Source organism: Stegostoma tigrinum, chromosome 34 (assembly GCF_030684315.1).
Source record: "Stegostoma tigrinum isolate sSteTig4 chromosome 34, sSteTig4.hap1, whole genome shotgun sequence".
NCBI classification, from domain to species: Eukaryota; Metazoa; Chordata; class Chondrichthyes; order Orectolobiformes; family Stegostomatidae; genus Stegostoma; species Stegostoma tigrinum.
The window spans coordinates 28,234,151-28,251,383 of NC_081387.1; the positions used below are offsets into that span (position 1 = coordinate 28,234,151).

Consider the following 17,233-nt stretch of genomic DNA (forward strand, 5'->3'; position numbering starts at 1 on the left):
ATAATTCCACTAGGGCCGCTGCCTCCCCACCATCAACATCCTGGGGGTTACTAATGACCGGAAACTCAACTGGACTCACCACATAAACACAGCGGCTACAAGAGCAGGTCAGAGGCTGGGAATCCTGCGGTGAGTAACTCCCGTCCTGGCTCCCCAAACCCTGTCCCACCATCTACAAGGCACAAGGCCGGAGTGTGATGGAATACCGCCCACTTGCCCCTTGATGGGGGCAGCCCCAACAACACTCAGGAAGCTCGACACCATCCAGAACAAAGCAGCCCCCGCTCGATTGGCACCACATCCACAAACATCCCACTCCCGCCCCCCACCGACGCTCAGTCACAGCAGTGTGTACCATCTACAAGATGCTCTGCAGAGATTCACCAAAGACCCTCAGGCAGCACCTTCCAAACCCACGACCCACTTCCATCCAGAAGGACAAGGGGCAGCAGGTACGTGGGAACACCAGCCCCCTGCAAGTTCCCCTCCGAGCCCCTCACCCCCACCGCACTAACTCGGAAACATACTGAGACCAGGAAACAGCTGACCCTGCAGACTGCCCACTCACCATCTGCTCCCCAGGAGGAGAGAGGAATGTCTGTAACGAAAGGGGGCACTCCATTTGGGGATGGTCCTGGAGATAATTCTGCAGGAATTCGATCGGATTCTCATGGCTCCCCATCGTCAATCTTTGTGAAAAAAACAAAGACGCAACGATAAACTTGCCCCCGGTGAGCAAAAGTATCGCACTCTCGTCTGTCTGATGGACCACCACCCCGCACCCCCCCCCCCCACCAACCTTCCCACAATCCCTACCACCCCATCATGACAGATACACAAGAATACCAAAACCGCGCCCACAACAGGAGGCCCCAGGACAGGCTGAAGCATTGCCAAAAGAAATCGGCAGGTTGCAGACACTGCAGCTCCGAACGTCCACCTGGTCCCCTCCCCAACCCCCAGCCCCAACCCCCCGCCTGGCTCCTACACCCATCTCCATCACCCCCTCCAGCACCCTACACCCCCTCTCCATCTCTGCAACCCCTGAGCCCAGGAAATCCCTCCGTGTGTGTGCTGGACCCCTACCTACCCAATCACCACACACCCCCCACCACCAACCCCAACCCCCACACCCCCCCCACCCCCAACCCCCACACCCCCAACCCCCACACCCCCCCCCAACCCCAACCCCCACACCCCCCCCACCCCCAACCCCCACACCCCCACACCCCCCCACCACCAACCCCCACACCCCCAACCCCCACACCCCCCCACCCCCAACCCCCCCAACCCCAACCCCCACACCCCCCCCACCCCCAACCCCCACACCCCCACACCCCCCCACCACCAACCCCCACACCCCCAACCCCCACACCCCCCCACCACCAACCCCCACACCCCCAACCCCCCACACCCCCCCACCACCAACCCCCACCACCCCCCACACCCCCCCACCAACCCCCACACACCCCCCACCCCCCCCCACCACCCCCCACACCCCCCCACCACCCCCCACACCCCCACCACCCCCCACACCCCCCCACCCCCCACCACCCCCCACACCCCCCAACCCCCCACCACCAACCCCCAATCCCCACACCCCCCCCCCACACCCCCCAACCCCCACACCCCACACCCCCCCCACCCCCCCACCACCAACCCCCACACCCCCCCCACCCCCAACCCCCACACCCCCCAACCCCCACACCCCCCAACCCCCACACCCCCCCACCCCCAACCCCCACACCCCCAACCCCCACACCCCCAACCCCCACACCCCCCCACCACACCCCCCCAACCCCCCCACCCCCCCAACCCCCACACCCCCCCACCACACCCCCCCCACCCCCACACCCCCCCACCACACCCCCCCACCCCCACACCCCCCCAACCCCCACACCCCCCCACCACACCCCCCCACCCCCAACCCCCACACCCCCCCAACACACCCCCACACCCCCCCCACCCCCAACCCCCACACCCCCCCACCCCCAACCCCCACACCACTCCCCCCACCCACACCCCCACACCACACCCCCCCACCCCCAACCCCCACACCCCCCAACCCCCACACCCCCACACCACACCCCCAACCCCCACACCCCCACACCACACCCCCCGCACCCCCAACCCCCACACCACACCCCCCCCACCCCCAACCCCCACACCCCCCCACCACACCCCCCCCACACCCCCCCACACCCCCCCACCACACCACCCAACCCCCACACCCCCCAACCCCCACACCCCCACACCACACCCCCCCACCCCCAACCCCCACACCCCCCCACCACACCCCCCCCCACACCCCCCCACCACACCCCCCCCCACACCCCCCCACCACACCCCCCCACACCCCCCCACCACACCCCCCCACCACACCCCCCAACCCCCACACCCCCCCACCACACCCCCCCCACCCCCAACCCCCACACCACACCCCCCCACCCCCAACCCCCACACCACACCCCCCCCACCCCCACACCACAACCCCCACCCCCAAACCCCACACCCCCCCACCACACCCCCCACCCCCAACCCCCACACCCCCAACCCCCACACCCCCCCACCACACCCCCCCACCCCCACACCCCCCCACCCCCAACCCCCACACCCCCCCACCACACCCCCCCACCCCCAACCCCCACACCCCCAACCCCCACCACACCCCCCCACCCCCAACCCCCAGACCCCCCCACCACACCCCCCCCACCCCCAACCCCCAGACCCCCCCACCACACCCCCCCACCCCCAACCCCCAGACCCCCCCACCACACCCCCCAACCCCCAGACCCCCCCCCACCCCCACCCCCAGACCCCCCCACCACACCCCCCCCACCCCCAACCCCCAGACCCCCCCCACCATACCCCCCCCACCCCCCCACCACACACCCCCACCACACCCCCAACCCCCACACCCCCCCACCACACCCCCCCACCCCCAACCCCCACACCCCCCCACCCCCCCACCCCCAACCCCCACACCCCCCCCACCACACCCCCCCACCCCCCACCCCACCCCCAACCCCCACACCCCCCAACCCCCACACCCCCCCCACCCCACCCCCCCACCCCCACCCCCAACCCCCACACCCCACCCCCCCACCCCACCCCCAACCCCCCACACCCCCCCACCACACCCCCCCCACCCCCCCACCCCCCCACCCCACCCCCAACCCCCACACCCCCCAACCCCCACACCCCCCCCACCCCACCCCCCCACCCCACCCCCAACCCCCCCACCACACCCCCCCACCCCCACACACCCCCCCCACCACACCCCCAACCCCCACACCCCCCCACCACACCCCCCCACCCCCAACACCCCCCCACCACCCCCCCCACCCCCAACCCCCACACCCCCCCACCCCCAACACCCACACCCCCCCACCACACCCCCCCAACCCCCACATCCCCAACCCCCACACCCCCCCACCCCCCCCAACCCCAACTCCCCCACCCCCCCCAACCCCAACTCCCCCACCCCCAACCCCCCCACCACCCCACCCGCAACCCCCCACCCCCCACACCCCCCCACCCCCCCCCACCGCCAACCCCCACACCCCCCCAACCCCCAACCCCCACACCCCCCCAACCCCCACACCCCCCCAACCCCCACACCCCCCCAACCCCCACACCCCCCCAACCCCCAACCCCCACACCCCCCCAACCCCCAACCCCCACACCCCCCCCACCACCAACCCCCACACCCCCCCCACCCCCAACCCCCACACCCCCCCCCACCCCCAACCCCCACCCCCCCAACCCCCACCCCCCCCAACCCCACACCCCCCCCACCACCACCCCCCACCCCCCCACCACCACCCCCCACCCCCCCCACCACCCCCCCACCACCACCCCCCACCCCCCCCACCACCAACCCCCACACCCCCCAACCCCCACACCCCCCCACCACCACCCCCACACTCCCCCAACCCCCACACCCCCCCACCACCAACCCCCCCACACCCCCCACCCCCAACCCCCACACCCCCCCACCCCCCCACCACCAACCCCCACACCCCCACACCCCCCCACCACCAACCCCCACACCCCCCCCACCCCCCCACCACCAAAACCCACACCCCCCCACACCCCCCCCCACCCCCCCACCACCAACCCCCACACCCCCCCACCACCCCCCACACCCCCAACCCCCCACCACCAACCCCCACACCCCCAACCCCCACACCCCCCCCACCACCAACCCCCACACCCCCCCCCACCCCCAACCCCCACACCCCCAACCCCCACAACCCCCCACCACACCCCCCCACCCCCACCCCCACACCCCCACACCCCCCCACCCCCCCCCACCCCCCCCACCACACCCCCCCACCCCCCCACCACACCCCCCCACCCCCAACCCCCACACCCCCCCACCACACCCCCCCCACCACACCCCCCCACCCCCAACCCCCAACCCCCCCACCACACCCCCCCCACCCCCAACCCCCACACCCCCCCACCCCCCCACCACCCCCCCACACCCCCAACCCCCACCCCCCCACCACCCCCCACACCCCCAACCCCCACCCCCCACCCCCAACCCCCCCACCCCCAACCCCCACACCCCCAACCCCCACACCCCCCCCCCCACACCCCCCCACCACACCCCCCCACCACACGCCCCCACCACCCCCACCCCCCACACCCAACCCCGACACCCCCCCCACCACACCCCCCCACCCCCCCACCACACCCCCCCACCCCCAACCCCCACACCACCCCACCACCCCACCACACCCCCCCACCCCCAACCCCCACACCCCCCCCAACCCCCACACCCCCCCACCCCCAACCCCCACACCCCCCCACCACACCCCCCCCACCCCCAACCCCCACACCCCCCCACCACACCCCCCCACCCCCAACCCCCACACCCCCCCACCACACCCCCACACCCCCAACCCCCACACCCCCCCACCACACCCCCACACCCCCCCACCACACCCCCACACCCCCAACCCCCCACACCCCCCCACCCCCAACCCCCACCCCCACACCCCCCCACCCCCAACCCCCACACCCCCAACCCCCACACCCCCCCACCACACCCCCACCCCCCACACCCCCCCACCACACCCCCACCACACCCCCCCACACCCCCCCACCACACCCCCCCACACCCAACCCCCACACCCCCCCACCACACCCCCCCACCCCCCAACCCCCACACCCCCCCACCACACCCCCCACCCCCAACCCCCACACCCCCCCACCACACCCCCCCACCCCCACACCCCCCACCACACCCCACCACCCCCAACCCCCACCCCCACACCCCCCACCACACCCCACCACCCCCAACCCCCCACACCCCCCCACCCCCAACCCCCACACCCCCCCACCACACCCCCCCACCCCCAACCCCCACACCCCCCCACCCCCCCACCCCCAACCCCCACACCCCCCCCACCACACCCCCCACCCCCAACCCCCACACCCCCCCACCACACCCCCCACCCCCAACCCCCACACCCCCCCACCACACCCCCCACCCCCAACCCCCACACCCCCCCACCACACCCCCCCACCCCCAACCCCCACACTCCCCCACCACACCCCCCCCACCACACCCCCCCACCCCCAACCCCCACACCCCCCCCACCCCCCACCACACCCCCCCACCCCCCAACCCCCACACCCCCCCACCACACCCCCCCACCCCCAACCCCCACACCCCCCCACCCCCCCACCACACCCCCCCACCCCCAACCCCCACACCCCCCCACCACACCCCCCCAACCCCCCCCACCCCCAACCCCCACCACAACCCCCCCACCCCCCACACCCCCAACCCCAACACCCCCACCCCCACCCCCCCCCACCCCCAACCCCCACACCCCCACCCCCACACCCCCACACCCCCCCCACACCCCCCCCACCCCCCCCACCCCCCCCCACCCCCACACCCCCACACCCCCACACCCCCCCCCCCCCCCCCCCCCCCCACCCCCCCCCCCCACCCCCCACACCCCCCACCCCCCCACCCCCCCCCACCCCCCCACCCCCAACCCCCACACCCCCCCCACCCCCCCCACCCCCAACCCCCACACCCCCCCCACCCCCCCACCCCCAACCCCCACACCCCCCACTCCCCCCCCACCCCCCCACCCCCAACCCCCACACCCCCCACCCCCAACCCCCACACCCCCCACCCCCACACCCCCCCACCCCCCCAACCCCCACACCCCCCCACCCCCCCACCACCAACCCCCCACCCCCCCACCACCAACCCCCACACTCCCCCAACCCCCACACCCCCCCACACCCCCCAACCCCCACACCCCCAACCCCCACACCCCCCACACCCCCAACCCCCACACCCCCAACCCCCACACCCCCAACCCCCACACCCTCCCCAACCCCCACACCCCCCCACCCCCAACCCCCACACCCCCCACCCCCCCACCCCCAACCCCCACACCCCCAACCCCCACACCCCCCCACCCCCCACCACCAACCCCCACACCCCCAACCCCCACACCCCCCACCCCCACACCCCCAACCCCCACACCCCCCACCACCAACCCCCACACCCCACACCCCCCCCACACCCCCAACCCCCACACCCCCCACCACCCCCCACACCCCCCACACCCCCAACCCCCACCCCCCCACCACCCCCCACACCCCCAACCCCCACCCCCCCACCCCCAACCCGCACCCCCCCACCACCAACCCCCACACCCCCAACCCCCACACCCCCCCCACCCCCCCCACCAACCCCCACACCCCCCCCACCCCCAACCCCCACACCCCCACACCCCCCCAACCCCCACACCCCCCCCAACCCCCACAACCAACCCCCACACCCCCCCACCCCCAACCCCCACACCCCCCCCACCCCCCCACCCCCAACCCCACACCCCCCCCACCCCCAAACCCCCCCCAACCCCCACCACCCCCAACCCCCACACCCCCCCACCCCCCCCACCCCCCCCCTAATGTGGCTGAGTTAACTACATTGGCAGGCAGGGCGTTCCACACCCTTACCACTCTCTGAGTAAAGAACCTGCCTCTGACATATGTCTCAAGTCTGTCACCCCTCAATTTGTAGCTATGCCCCCTCGTACAAGCTGAAGTCATCATCCTCGGAAAAAGACTCTCACTGTCCACCCTATCTAATCCTCTGATCGTCTTGTATGTCTCTATTAAATCCACTCTTAGCCTCCCTCTCTCCAATGAGAACAGACCCAAGTCCCTCAGCCTTTCTTCATAGGGCCCGCGCTTCAGACCAGGCAACATCCTGGTAAATCTCCTCTGCACCTTTTCCAATGCTTCCACATCCTTCCTGTAATGGGGCGACCAGAACTGCACGCAATATTCCAAATGAGGCTGCACTAGTGTTCTGTAGAGTTGCAGCATCTATCCCTCTATTCCCTTCCTATTCGTGTATATATCCTGGTGTTTCCTGAAAATTTCTATTGTGTCGGCTTCCACCACTTCCTCCGCGCAGCACGTTCCAGGCACTCACCACCGTCTGTGTGAAAAGCCTGCTGTGCACATCTCTTTTAAACTTCCCTGTACCACAACTTCAACCTGAGTCCCACAGAAACTCAGCCCTCCCACCCTGGGAAAAACCCTCTTAACTTTCCACTCTATCCATGCCATTCACAATCTTACAAAGTTATACCAGACCGCCCCTTCAACCTCCAGCGTTCCAGTGAAAACAAACCCAGTCTGTCCGATCTTTCCTCACAGTTAAAATCTCCCGTAACAGGCAACATCCTGGTAAACCCTTTCTGTACCCTCTCCACATCCACATCGTTCTGGTAGTGTGCTGACCAGAACTGTACACAATATTCCAAGTGTAGCCTAACTAAAGTTTTGGAAAGCTGCAGCATAACTTGTCTATCCTTATACTCAATGCCCTTCCAATGAAAGCAGGCCCTTTTTTACTACCTGTGCTGCCACCTTCAGTAATCTGTGGACCCGCACACCCAGATCCCTCTGCATATCAATACTCCTATGGGTTCGGCCATCACTGTATAATTGCCACCTGGACTTGACCTTCCAAAACCTCACATTTGACCCGATTATACTCCATCTCTCTCCCTCTCACACACACACACACACTCTCTCTCTCTCTCTCTCTCTCTCTAGCGCGCGCGGACTTGATAAGGTTCTCCAAGGCAGGCTCATTCATAAAGTCAGGAGGTATGGGATACAGGGTGATTTGGCTGTCAGGATTCAGAATTGGTTGGCTAACAGGAGGCAGAGAGTGGTTGTAGATGGTAAGTATTCTACCTGGAGGTCAGTGCTGAGTGGTGTCCCGCAGGGCTCTGTTCTTGGGCCTCTGCTCTTTGTAGTTTTTATAAATGACTTGGATGAGGAGGTTGAGGGGTGGGTTAGTATGTTTGCTGATGACACAAAGGTTGGAGGTGTTGTTGATAGTATCGAGGGCTATTGCAGGCTTCAGCAAGACATTGACAGAATGCAGAGCTGGGCTGAGAAATGGCAGATGGAGTTCAACCTGGATAAATGCAAAGTGATGCATTTTGGAAGGTCGAACTTAAATGCTGAATATAGGATTAAAGGCAGGATTCTCGGCAGTGTGGAGGAACAGCGGGATCTTGGTGTTCGAGTGCATAGCTCCCTCAAAGTTGCCACCCAGGTGGATAAGGTTGTTAAGAAAGCATATGGTGTTTTGGCTTTCATTAACAGGGGGATCAAGTTTAAGAGCTGCGAGGTTATGCTGCAGGTCTACAAAACCCTGGTGAGACCACACTTGGAATATTGTGTCCAGTTCTGGTCGCCCTATTGTAGGAAAGATGTGGAGGCTTTGGAGAGGGTGCAAAGGAGATTTACCAGGATGCTGCCTGGACTGGAGGGCTTGTCTTATGAGGAGAGGTTGACTGAGCTCGGACTTTTCTCTCTGGAGAGAAGGAGGAAGAGAGGTGACCTGATCGAGGTGTACAAGGTAATTAGAGGCATGGATAGAGTCGATAGCCAGAGACTTTTCCCCAGGGCAGGATTGACTGCCACGAGGGGTCATAGTTTTAAGGTGTTAGGAGGAAGATATAGAGGAGACGTCAGAGGGAGGTTCTTCACCCAGAGAGTTGTGAGCGCATGGAATAGTTTACCAGTGGTAGTCGTGGAAACGGAGTCATTAGTGACGTTTAAGCGACTGCTGGACATGCACATGGACAGCAGTGAATTGAGGGGAACGTAGGTTAGGTTATTTTATTTTTGGATTAGGAATATTCCACGGCACAACATCGCGGGCTGAAGGGCCTGTACTGTGCTGTACTTTTCTATGTTCTATGTTCAAAGACCCCTTGCCACTCTGTGCCCTCCCTCGGCCTTTCCACGAACAGGTCACCTTATTCCCCCCACCCCCCACCAAGTGATCACACTGGCTATTTCCTGACCCACTGGATCACCTTGATAAGCCAGGGTCATGGAGAGATCACAGCCCGCGTTACCCGGCTTGATCAAATGCTCCGTTGGGAATCACTCGTTTACCTGGCCGGGGCGAGAGAGTGAAACCAGCCTCGATTATTCCCGGGAATCTCTGGGCCACGGATCACAGGAATTCTATCCTGGGCTGGGCGACTTCCCAGGACAAGCCGTCACCTGCAGGGAGGGAGACGGGAGACAGATTGAGAAATGACTGAAAACACGGTGAGCAGATCAGGACCGGGAATCCCAAACTCTGGGAGAACGTGGCCAGAAATCCACAGCAAACAGTTGCTGAGGTAACTTACATCCCATTGAAAAAACTGGGATCTGAAAATCATCAACAGGAGACATTATTTCATCATCTCCCAACACTCCCAGATTGGGAAATATTTTGAAGGATGATGGTATTTGGCGATGGGGAATGTTGTGCTGTAGGGGGCAGGAAATTTAACACATGGGAATTCGGAGATAGTGGGGAATTATTTAAACCTGGAGTGTGGCTGTCTCTGCCTGGGCCCAGCATTTATCACCCCGTCCCTAGTTGCCCCCCTTGAGGAGGTGGGGTGAGCTGCCTTCTTGAACCACTGCTGCCCTTAATCCCTTAGGGAGGGAATTCCAGGGATTCTGACCCAGTGACACTGAAGGAACGGGGATATACTCCCAAGTCAGGATGGGGAGTGGCTCGGAGGGGAACTTGCAGGGGGCTGGTATTCCCATGTATCTCACTCTGGATGGAAGTGGCCATGGGTTTGGAAGGTGCTGAGGATCTTTGGCGAAAGTCTGCAGTGCATCCTGCACACGTAATTAAAATCAGAGGGTACGAATGGCCTCCCTCCCACGCCGATTCCATACATTATCAGCAGTGAACACACATGCCGGCCCGAGTAGCCACACACCAGACCCGCATACACCTTTTCACACAGAGGGTGGCGTGTGTATGGAACGAGCTGCCAGAGGAAGTGGTGGGGGCTGGCACAGTTACAGCATTTAAAAGGCATCTGGATGGGGACATGAATAGGAAGAGTTTAGAGGAATGGGGGCCAAATGCTGGCAAATGGGACTGGGTTAATTTAGGAATCTGGGCCGAAGGTCTGTTTCTATGTTGTATATTTCTATGATTAACATTATACAGAGCACCATTGTCACATACTCAGAGGGACAGTCATATTCCCCTCATGACACTGTAGGAAGGGTAAAGAGCTGGAGGGGTCACAGAGAGCGCGCAAACACGGTGCAGTTGAGGGGGGGGGGGGGGGGGCGGAGTTGGGACGCCTTCAGAGAGAGAGAACGAGCCGGGGGGGGGGTCGGGGATTTGGAGACAGAGAGCGGGGCGGGGGGTTGGGGATTCGGAGACAGAGCGGGGCGAGGGGTTGGGGATTCGGAGACAGAGAGCGGGGCGTGGGGGGTCGGGGATTTGCAGACAGAGAGCGGGGCGGTGTGTCGGGGATTCAGAGACAGAGAGCGGTGCGGTGTGTCGGGGATTCAGAGACAGTGAGCGGGGCAGGGTGTCGGGGATTCGGAGACAGTGAGCGGGGCGAGGGGTCGGGGATTTGGAGACAGTGAGCGGGGCGAGGGGTTGGGGATTCGGAGACAGTGAGCGGGGCGGGGTTTCGGGGATTTGTAGACGGACTGCGGGGCAGGGGGTCGGGGATTCGCAGATGGACTGCGGGGCAGGGGGGGTCGGGGTTTCAGAGACAGAGCGGGGCGGTGGGTCGGGGATTTGCAGACAGAGAGCGGGGCGGGGGGCGTCGGGGATTCGCAGACAGACAGAGATTGGGGCGAGGGGGACGGGGATTCGCAGACAGACAGCGAGCGGGGGGTCGGGGATTCGCAGACAGACAGAGAGCGGGGCGGGGGGGTCGGGGATTTGGAGACAGAGAGCGGGGCGGGGGGTCGGGGATTCGGAGACAGAGAAGGGGGCGAGGGGTCGGGGATTCGGAGACAGAGAGCGGGGCGGGGGGGTCGGGGATTCGGAGACAGAGAGCGGGGCGGGGGGGTCGGGGATTCGGAGACAGAGAGCGGGGCGGGGGGGGTCGGGGATTCGGAGACAGAGAGCGGGGCGGGGGGGTCGGGGATTCGGAGACAGAGAGCGGGGCGGGGGGTCGGGGATTCGGAGACAGAGAACGGGGCGAGGGGGTTCGGGGATTCGGAGACAGGGAGCGGGGCGGGGTTCGGGGATTCGGAGACAGAGAGCGGGGCGGGGGATCGGGGGTTTGGGGATTTGCAGACAGAGAGCGGGGCGGGGGGTCGGGGATTCAGAGACAGTGAGCGGGGCGGGGGGGTCAGGGTTTCGAAGACAGAGCGGGGCGAGTTAATGGAGGGCGGGTTGCCTCACACACAGTCTGGCTGACCCTCACAACCTCTCTCCCCTAAAGACCCTAACACGACATTCACCCACCCCCCCATCTTAAAGACTGGGTTGTTGTAGACTGGGTGTACATCGGGTCTGAAAGAGAGGGAGGTGCAATCATCTGTTGCTATTTTTCCCTATCTCTCCTCATTTAAAATTCCTGGAAACGTGGCCTTGACTCATTGCTAATGGCCCAACACATTCAAGAGATCCATGTGATTCCCGTCAGCACTGGTGTCATGGTGTGGAACGTACAAACCATTCCACATGTTCCTACTGGCAGTGTCGGAAACGGTGGAGCTCTGATCATGTGCCTGGCACTGAAGCACACACTGTTGGCAGGATCCTGGGGGCTGTGTCTACCTACAGGAACAGTCACAGAGCTGTACAGCTCAGAAACAGACCCTCTGCTCCAACACATCCACGTCAACCAGATATCTCGTCCCATCTTTCAGTATTTGGTCAATATCCCTCTAAACACCATCCAGGTTCCTTTTAAATGCTGTAACTGTACCAGCCCCCACCACTTCCTCTGGCAGCTCATTCCATACACACACCACCCTCTGCCTGGAAAACGTTACCCCTCAGGTCCCTTTCAAATCTTTCCCCCATCACCTTAAACCTATGCCCCTCTAGTTTTGGACTCCCCCACCCTGGGGAAAAGACCTTGTCTATTCACCCTATCCATGCCCCTCATGATTTTATAAACCTCTATAACGTCACCCCCTCAGCCTCTGATGCTCCAGGGAAAATAGCCCCAGCCTCTCCCTGTCGCTCAAACCCTCCGACCCCAGCAACATCTTCATCAATCTTTCCTGAACGCTTCCAAGTTTCACACTGTCCTTCCTGTAGCAGGGAGACTGGAATTGCACACAGTATTCCAAAAGTGATCTATTGTAGGAACCTCTCAATCCCTAAACAGTACACAGTGTCCAATAAAGGTGCCTCAAACACCTTCACTTCCCTGTCTACCTGTGACTCCACTTTTATGGAGCAATGTAGCCGCACCCCTAAGGCTCCCAGTTGTGGTGACAGATTAAGTTTGAGCCCGAATACAGCACCCCGGGGGGGTGTGCCAGTGGAGACACAGTGGGGGTTTGGGCCAGCTGGGGATGGGGTGCAAACTGACTGGAGTCATTGGAAGGTGGTCATTGCAGGTCAGACATTTCAGCTCCTGGTTAAATCTCCACAAGGAATGACTAACATTCCAAAGTGAAGAGCAGGAAATGGTTGATCCAATTGTTCAATGCACATTCCTAGCTACTCCAAATAATCTTTCACCTTCTCATTTAACAAAAATCTGTTCAGGCCCTGCCTGTTCCAGGGATGAGTCTGTAAACCCTTCTCTGAATTGCTTCCAGCACATTAGCACCCTTCCCTAAGTATGGAGACTAGTCCTGTCCACAGTCCCCCAGATATGGTCTCACCTTGGCCCTGTGTGACTGAAGCACCATCTTCCTGTTCTTGCATTCGGTTCCCCTCAGTAAACCCTGACGTTCTCCGAGCTTCCCTCATTACTTCTGTACCTGAACACTAACCTGTGATTCACAGACTAGGGCACGAGGAGCCCTCTGCATTGCAGAGCTCTGTAACCTCTCACAGCTTCGACAATATGTTTAGAGTCATAGAGATGTATAGCACAGAAACAGACCCTTCGGCCCAACCCATCCATGCCAACCCAGATATCCTAAGTTAATCCAGTCCCATCTGCTACCATTTGGCCCTATCCCTCTAACCCCTTCCTATTCATGTCCCCATCCTGATTTCTTTTAAATGCTGTAACTGTACCAGTCTCCATCCACTTCCTCTGGCAGCTCATTCCATACACACACCTCCCTCTGTGTGAAAAAGTTACCCCTCAGGTCCCTTTTAAATCTTTCCCTACTCACCTTAAACCTGTGCCCCTCTAGTTTTGGACTCCCCTACCCTGGGGAAAAGACCTTGTCTATTCACCCTCTCCATGCCCCTCATGATGTTATAAACCTCTATAAGGTCACCCCTCAGCCTCTGACGCTCCAGGGAAAATAGCCCCAGCCTGTTCAGCCTCTCCCTGTAGCTCAAACCCTCCAACCCCAGCAACATCCTTGTAAATCTTTCCCGAACCCTTCCAAGTTTCACACCATCCTTCCTGTAGCAGGGAGACCAGAACTGAGCGCTGTATTCCAAAAGTGGCCCGAACCAATGTCCTGTACAGCCCCAACATGACCCTCCCAACTCCCTGTACTCAACGCACTGACCAATAAAGGCTAATGTACCGAACACCTTCACCATCCTGTCTCCCTGAGACTCCACTTTCTGCCAAATGGATAATTTCACATTTTCCCACATTGTACTCCATTTCCCAGAACCCGAACCTATCATTATCCCTTTGACTGAACTTCTGCTCTCTTCACATCTCACTGCCCCGTGACACAATCTCCAAACCTTCCATCCAGATTATTTCGACAAATGGTGAACAGTTGAGCTCCCAACACTGAATCTTCGGACATACCACTCAGCCTGAAAAGTCCCATTTCTTCCTCACCCCTCCCAACACCCCTCACACTGGTCCCTGTTAGCCAACTAATCTTCTCCCCTGTCAATACATTACCCCCTACACCAGCAGCTTGTATTTTCCACAATAATCTTCAAAGTGGCACTTCTGTTCCTCAGGGCAGTGTCCTCGGCCCAAACACCTTCAGCTGCTTCATCAATGACCTTCCCTCCATCATAAGGTCAGAAGTGGGATGTTCGCCGATGAACGCACAATGTTCAGCTCTATTCGCGACTCCTCAGATACTGAAGCAGCCCATGTTCACATGCAGCAAGATCTGGACAATATCCAGGCTCGGGTTGACAAGTAGTAAGTAACATTCGTGCCTCACAAATATAAGTGTGTACCGTCTACAAGATGCTCTGCAGTGATTCACCAAAGACCCTCAGGCAGCACCTTCCAAACCCACGACCCACTTCCACCCAGAAGGACAAGGGGCAGCAGATACATGGGAACACCAGCCCTCTGCAAGGTCCCCTCTGAGCTCCTCCCCATCCTGACTTGGAAATATATCCCCGTTCCTTCACGGTCGCTGGCTCAGAATCCCTGGAATTCCCTCCCTAAGGGGCATTGTGGGTCACCCCACAGCACAGGGGCTGCAGTCGTTCAAGGAGGCAGCTCACCCCCAAGGGGGAGTGAGGTGGCAACAAGGGACAGGATAACAAATGCTGGGCCCAGGCAGTGAATCCCACGTTCCCTGTATGTGCTCGCTCCCGCCGGATTTCTCTTACAGTCTCAGGATGGATTCAGTGTTCCTGATGTTTGGTTGTGCTGTTGGGAGCTGCTGGGGATAGAGTGGGTAATTTTCCCAGGGCTGGGGTGGGTATCTGGGTGGGGTTGGGTGCGGGCATGTAGGCGCTCCACAGGCAGGCAGCGTGGGGGTCTGAGCCTGATGCCCCTTCCCCAGCCCTGATCCTGTCACTGGGCTCTGTGCCAGTTCAGTGAACACAGCCTGCTGTGTCCTGCCCACTCCCTGCGGTTCCAGTCTGCGCTCAGCAGCACAGAGGAATTTCATCGCCTCAGGACCGCAACAGCAGCTCGGCTCCTCCCTCTGCCAGCTCCCTGCTTTCCTCACATACTTCCTCACTCACTCACTCACTCCCTCCATCCATCACTCCCTCACGTCTTCCACCGTTCCTCATTCATTCATTTACTCACTCCCGCCCTCCCTCCTTCCTTCATTTCTTCAATAAGTGGCCCTCCCTCCCTCCATCACTCACTCACACTCACTCACTCACTCACTCACTCACTCACTCACTCACTCACTCACTCTCCCTCTCCTTCCTCATTCCGTCCATCACACTCTCCCTCATTTACTCCCTCCATCAGTGTAACCCCCTTTACCCTGGAACTCCACACTCACAGGCAGGTTCTGTTTTCCTTCCTTCCTTCTTCCTTCTTCTCTCTCTCTCTCTCTCTCTCTCTATCCTCCTCCTTCTTCTGCAGCTCCTGATGCTGCTTCCTCTGAATCGGACCAAACACAAAAACTTCCCAAACACACTTTTCCCAGACCTTCCCCAATCCCAACAGGAGGTCCCGCCCCCTCCCCCTGATTGGATAGACACATTATGCCGGACACTGATTGGCCCGTCCCGATTGTCTATCATCCAATCCAATACAGATTGGAATCGATAGCAGAGTGATCTAGTGATCCAGTTTGCGACTGAGTGCACTGTGATCTGGTGGTGATCCAGTATATTGAGAGCACTGAGATCCAGTGGTGATCCAGTTTAGGGTTGAGTACACTGTGATCCAGTGGTGATCCTGTTTAGGATGGAGTGAACTGTGATCTGGTGGTGATCCAGATTGGGACCAAGGGCCCACTGGATTATACAGTGGTTTATTTACTTGGGCACTTTGGGCGTCACTGGCTGGGCCCAGCATTTATTGCCCCATCCCTAGTTGCCCCCATGAGAAGGTGCCTCTGAAACAACTGCAGTCCATGTGCTGTAAGTAGACCCCATATGGGACTGTGACGACATGGAGGGGGAGATTACAGAGATAGGGAGATGTGGAGGGGCCGCAGGAGGTGACAGAGGTAGGGAGGGCTACAGGGGCTGGAGGATGTAATGCAGATAGGGAGAGATGTAGGGGCTGGAGGTGGTGACAGGGATCAAGAAGGGTATGGGGCTGGAGGAGGGGATGACAGGGACAGTGAGGGGATGTAGAGGGTGTGACAGGGATAGTTAGGGGGTGTAGAGGCTGGAGGAGGGGTTGACAGAGATAGTGAGGGGGTGCAGAGAGTGGAGGAGGGGGTGACAGGGAAAGTGAGAGGGTGTAGAGGATGGAGGAGGGGGTGACAGGGATCGTGAGGGGTGGAGAGGGGGTGACAGGGATAGTGAGGGGGTGGAGAGGGGGTGACAGGGATAGTGAGGGGGTGGAGAGGGGGTGACAGAGATAGTGAGGGGGGATAGCGGGTGTGACAGGGATAGTGAGTGGTCTAGAGGGGGTGACAGGGATAGTGAGGGGTGTAGAGGGTGTGACAAAGATAGTGAGGGGTTATAGAGGGTGTGACAGGGATAGTGAGGGGTGTAGAGGGGGTGACAGGGATAGCGAGGGGGTGTAGAGGGGGTGACAGGGATAGTGAGGGGGTGACAGGGATAGTGAGGGGTGTAGAGGGTGTGACAGGGATAGTGAGGGGGTGTAGAGGGGGTGACAGGGATAGTGAGGGGGTGACAGGGATAGTGAGGGGTGTAGAGGGTGTGACAGGGATAGTGAGGGGTGTGGAGGGGGTGACAGGGATAGTGAGGGGTGTAGAAGGGGTGACAGGGATAATGAGGGGGTGTAGAGGGGGTGACAGAGATAGTGAGGGGGTGTAGAGGGGGTGACAGATAGTGAGGGGGTGTAGAGGGGGTGACAGATAGTGAGGGGTGTAGAGGGGGTGACAGGGATAGTGAGGGGTGTAGAGGGTGTGACAGGGATAGTGAGGGGGAGTAGAGGGG

General features: G+C 61.7%; 1 long non-coding RNA gene across 1 annotated transcript; it reads right to left on the bottom strand.

Annotated features, from left to right (window-relative positions):
- Positions 1–574: 574 nt before the first annotated feature.
- LOC132206276 (uncharacterized) lies at positions 575–15,780 on the bottom strand. The gene is made up of 3 exons (XR_009442952.1): positions 15,655–15,780; positions 9,472–9,582; positions 575–689 (listed from the first exon to the last, which is right to left on the bottom strand). It is a non-coding gene; the product is annotated as an uncharacterized LOC132206276 (long non-coding RNA).
- Positions 15,781–17,233: the final 1,453 nt, after the last annotated feature.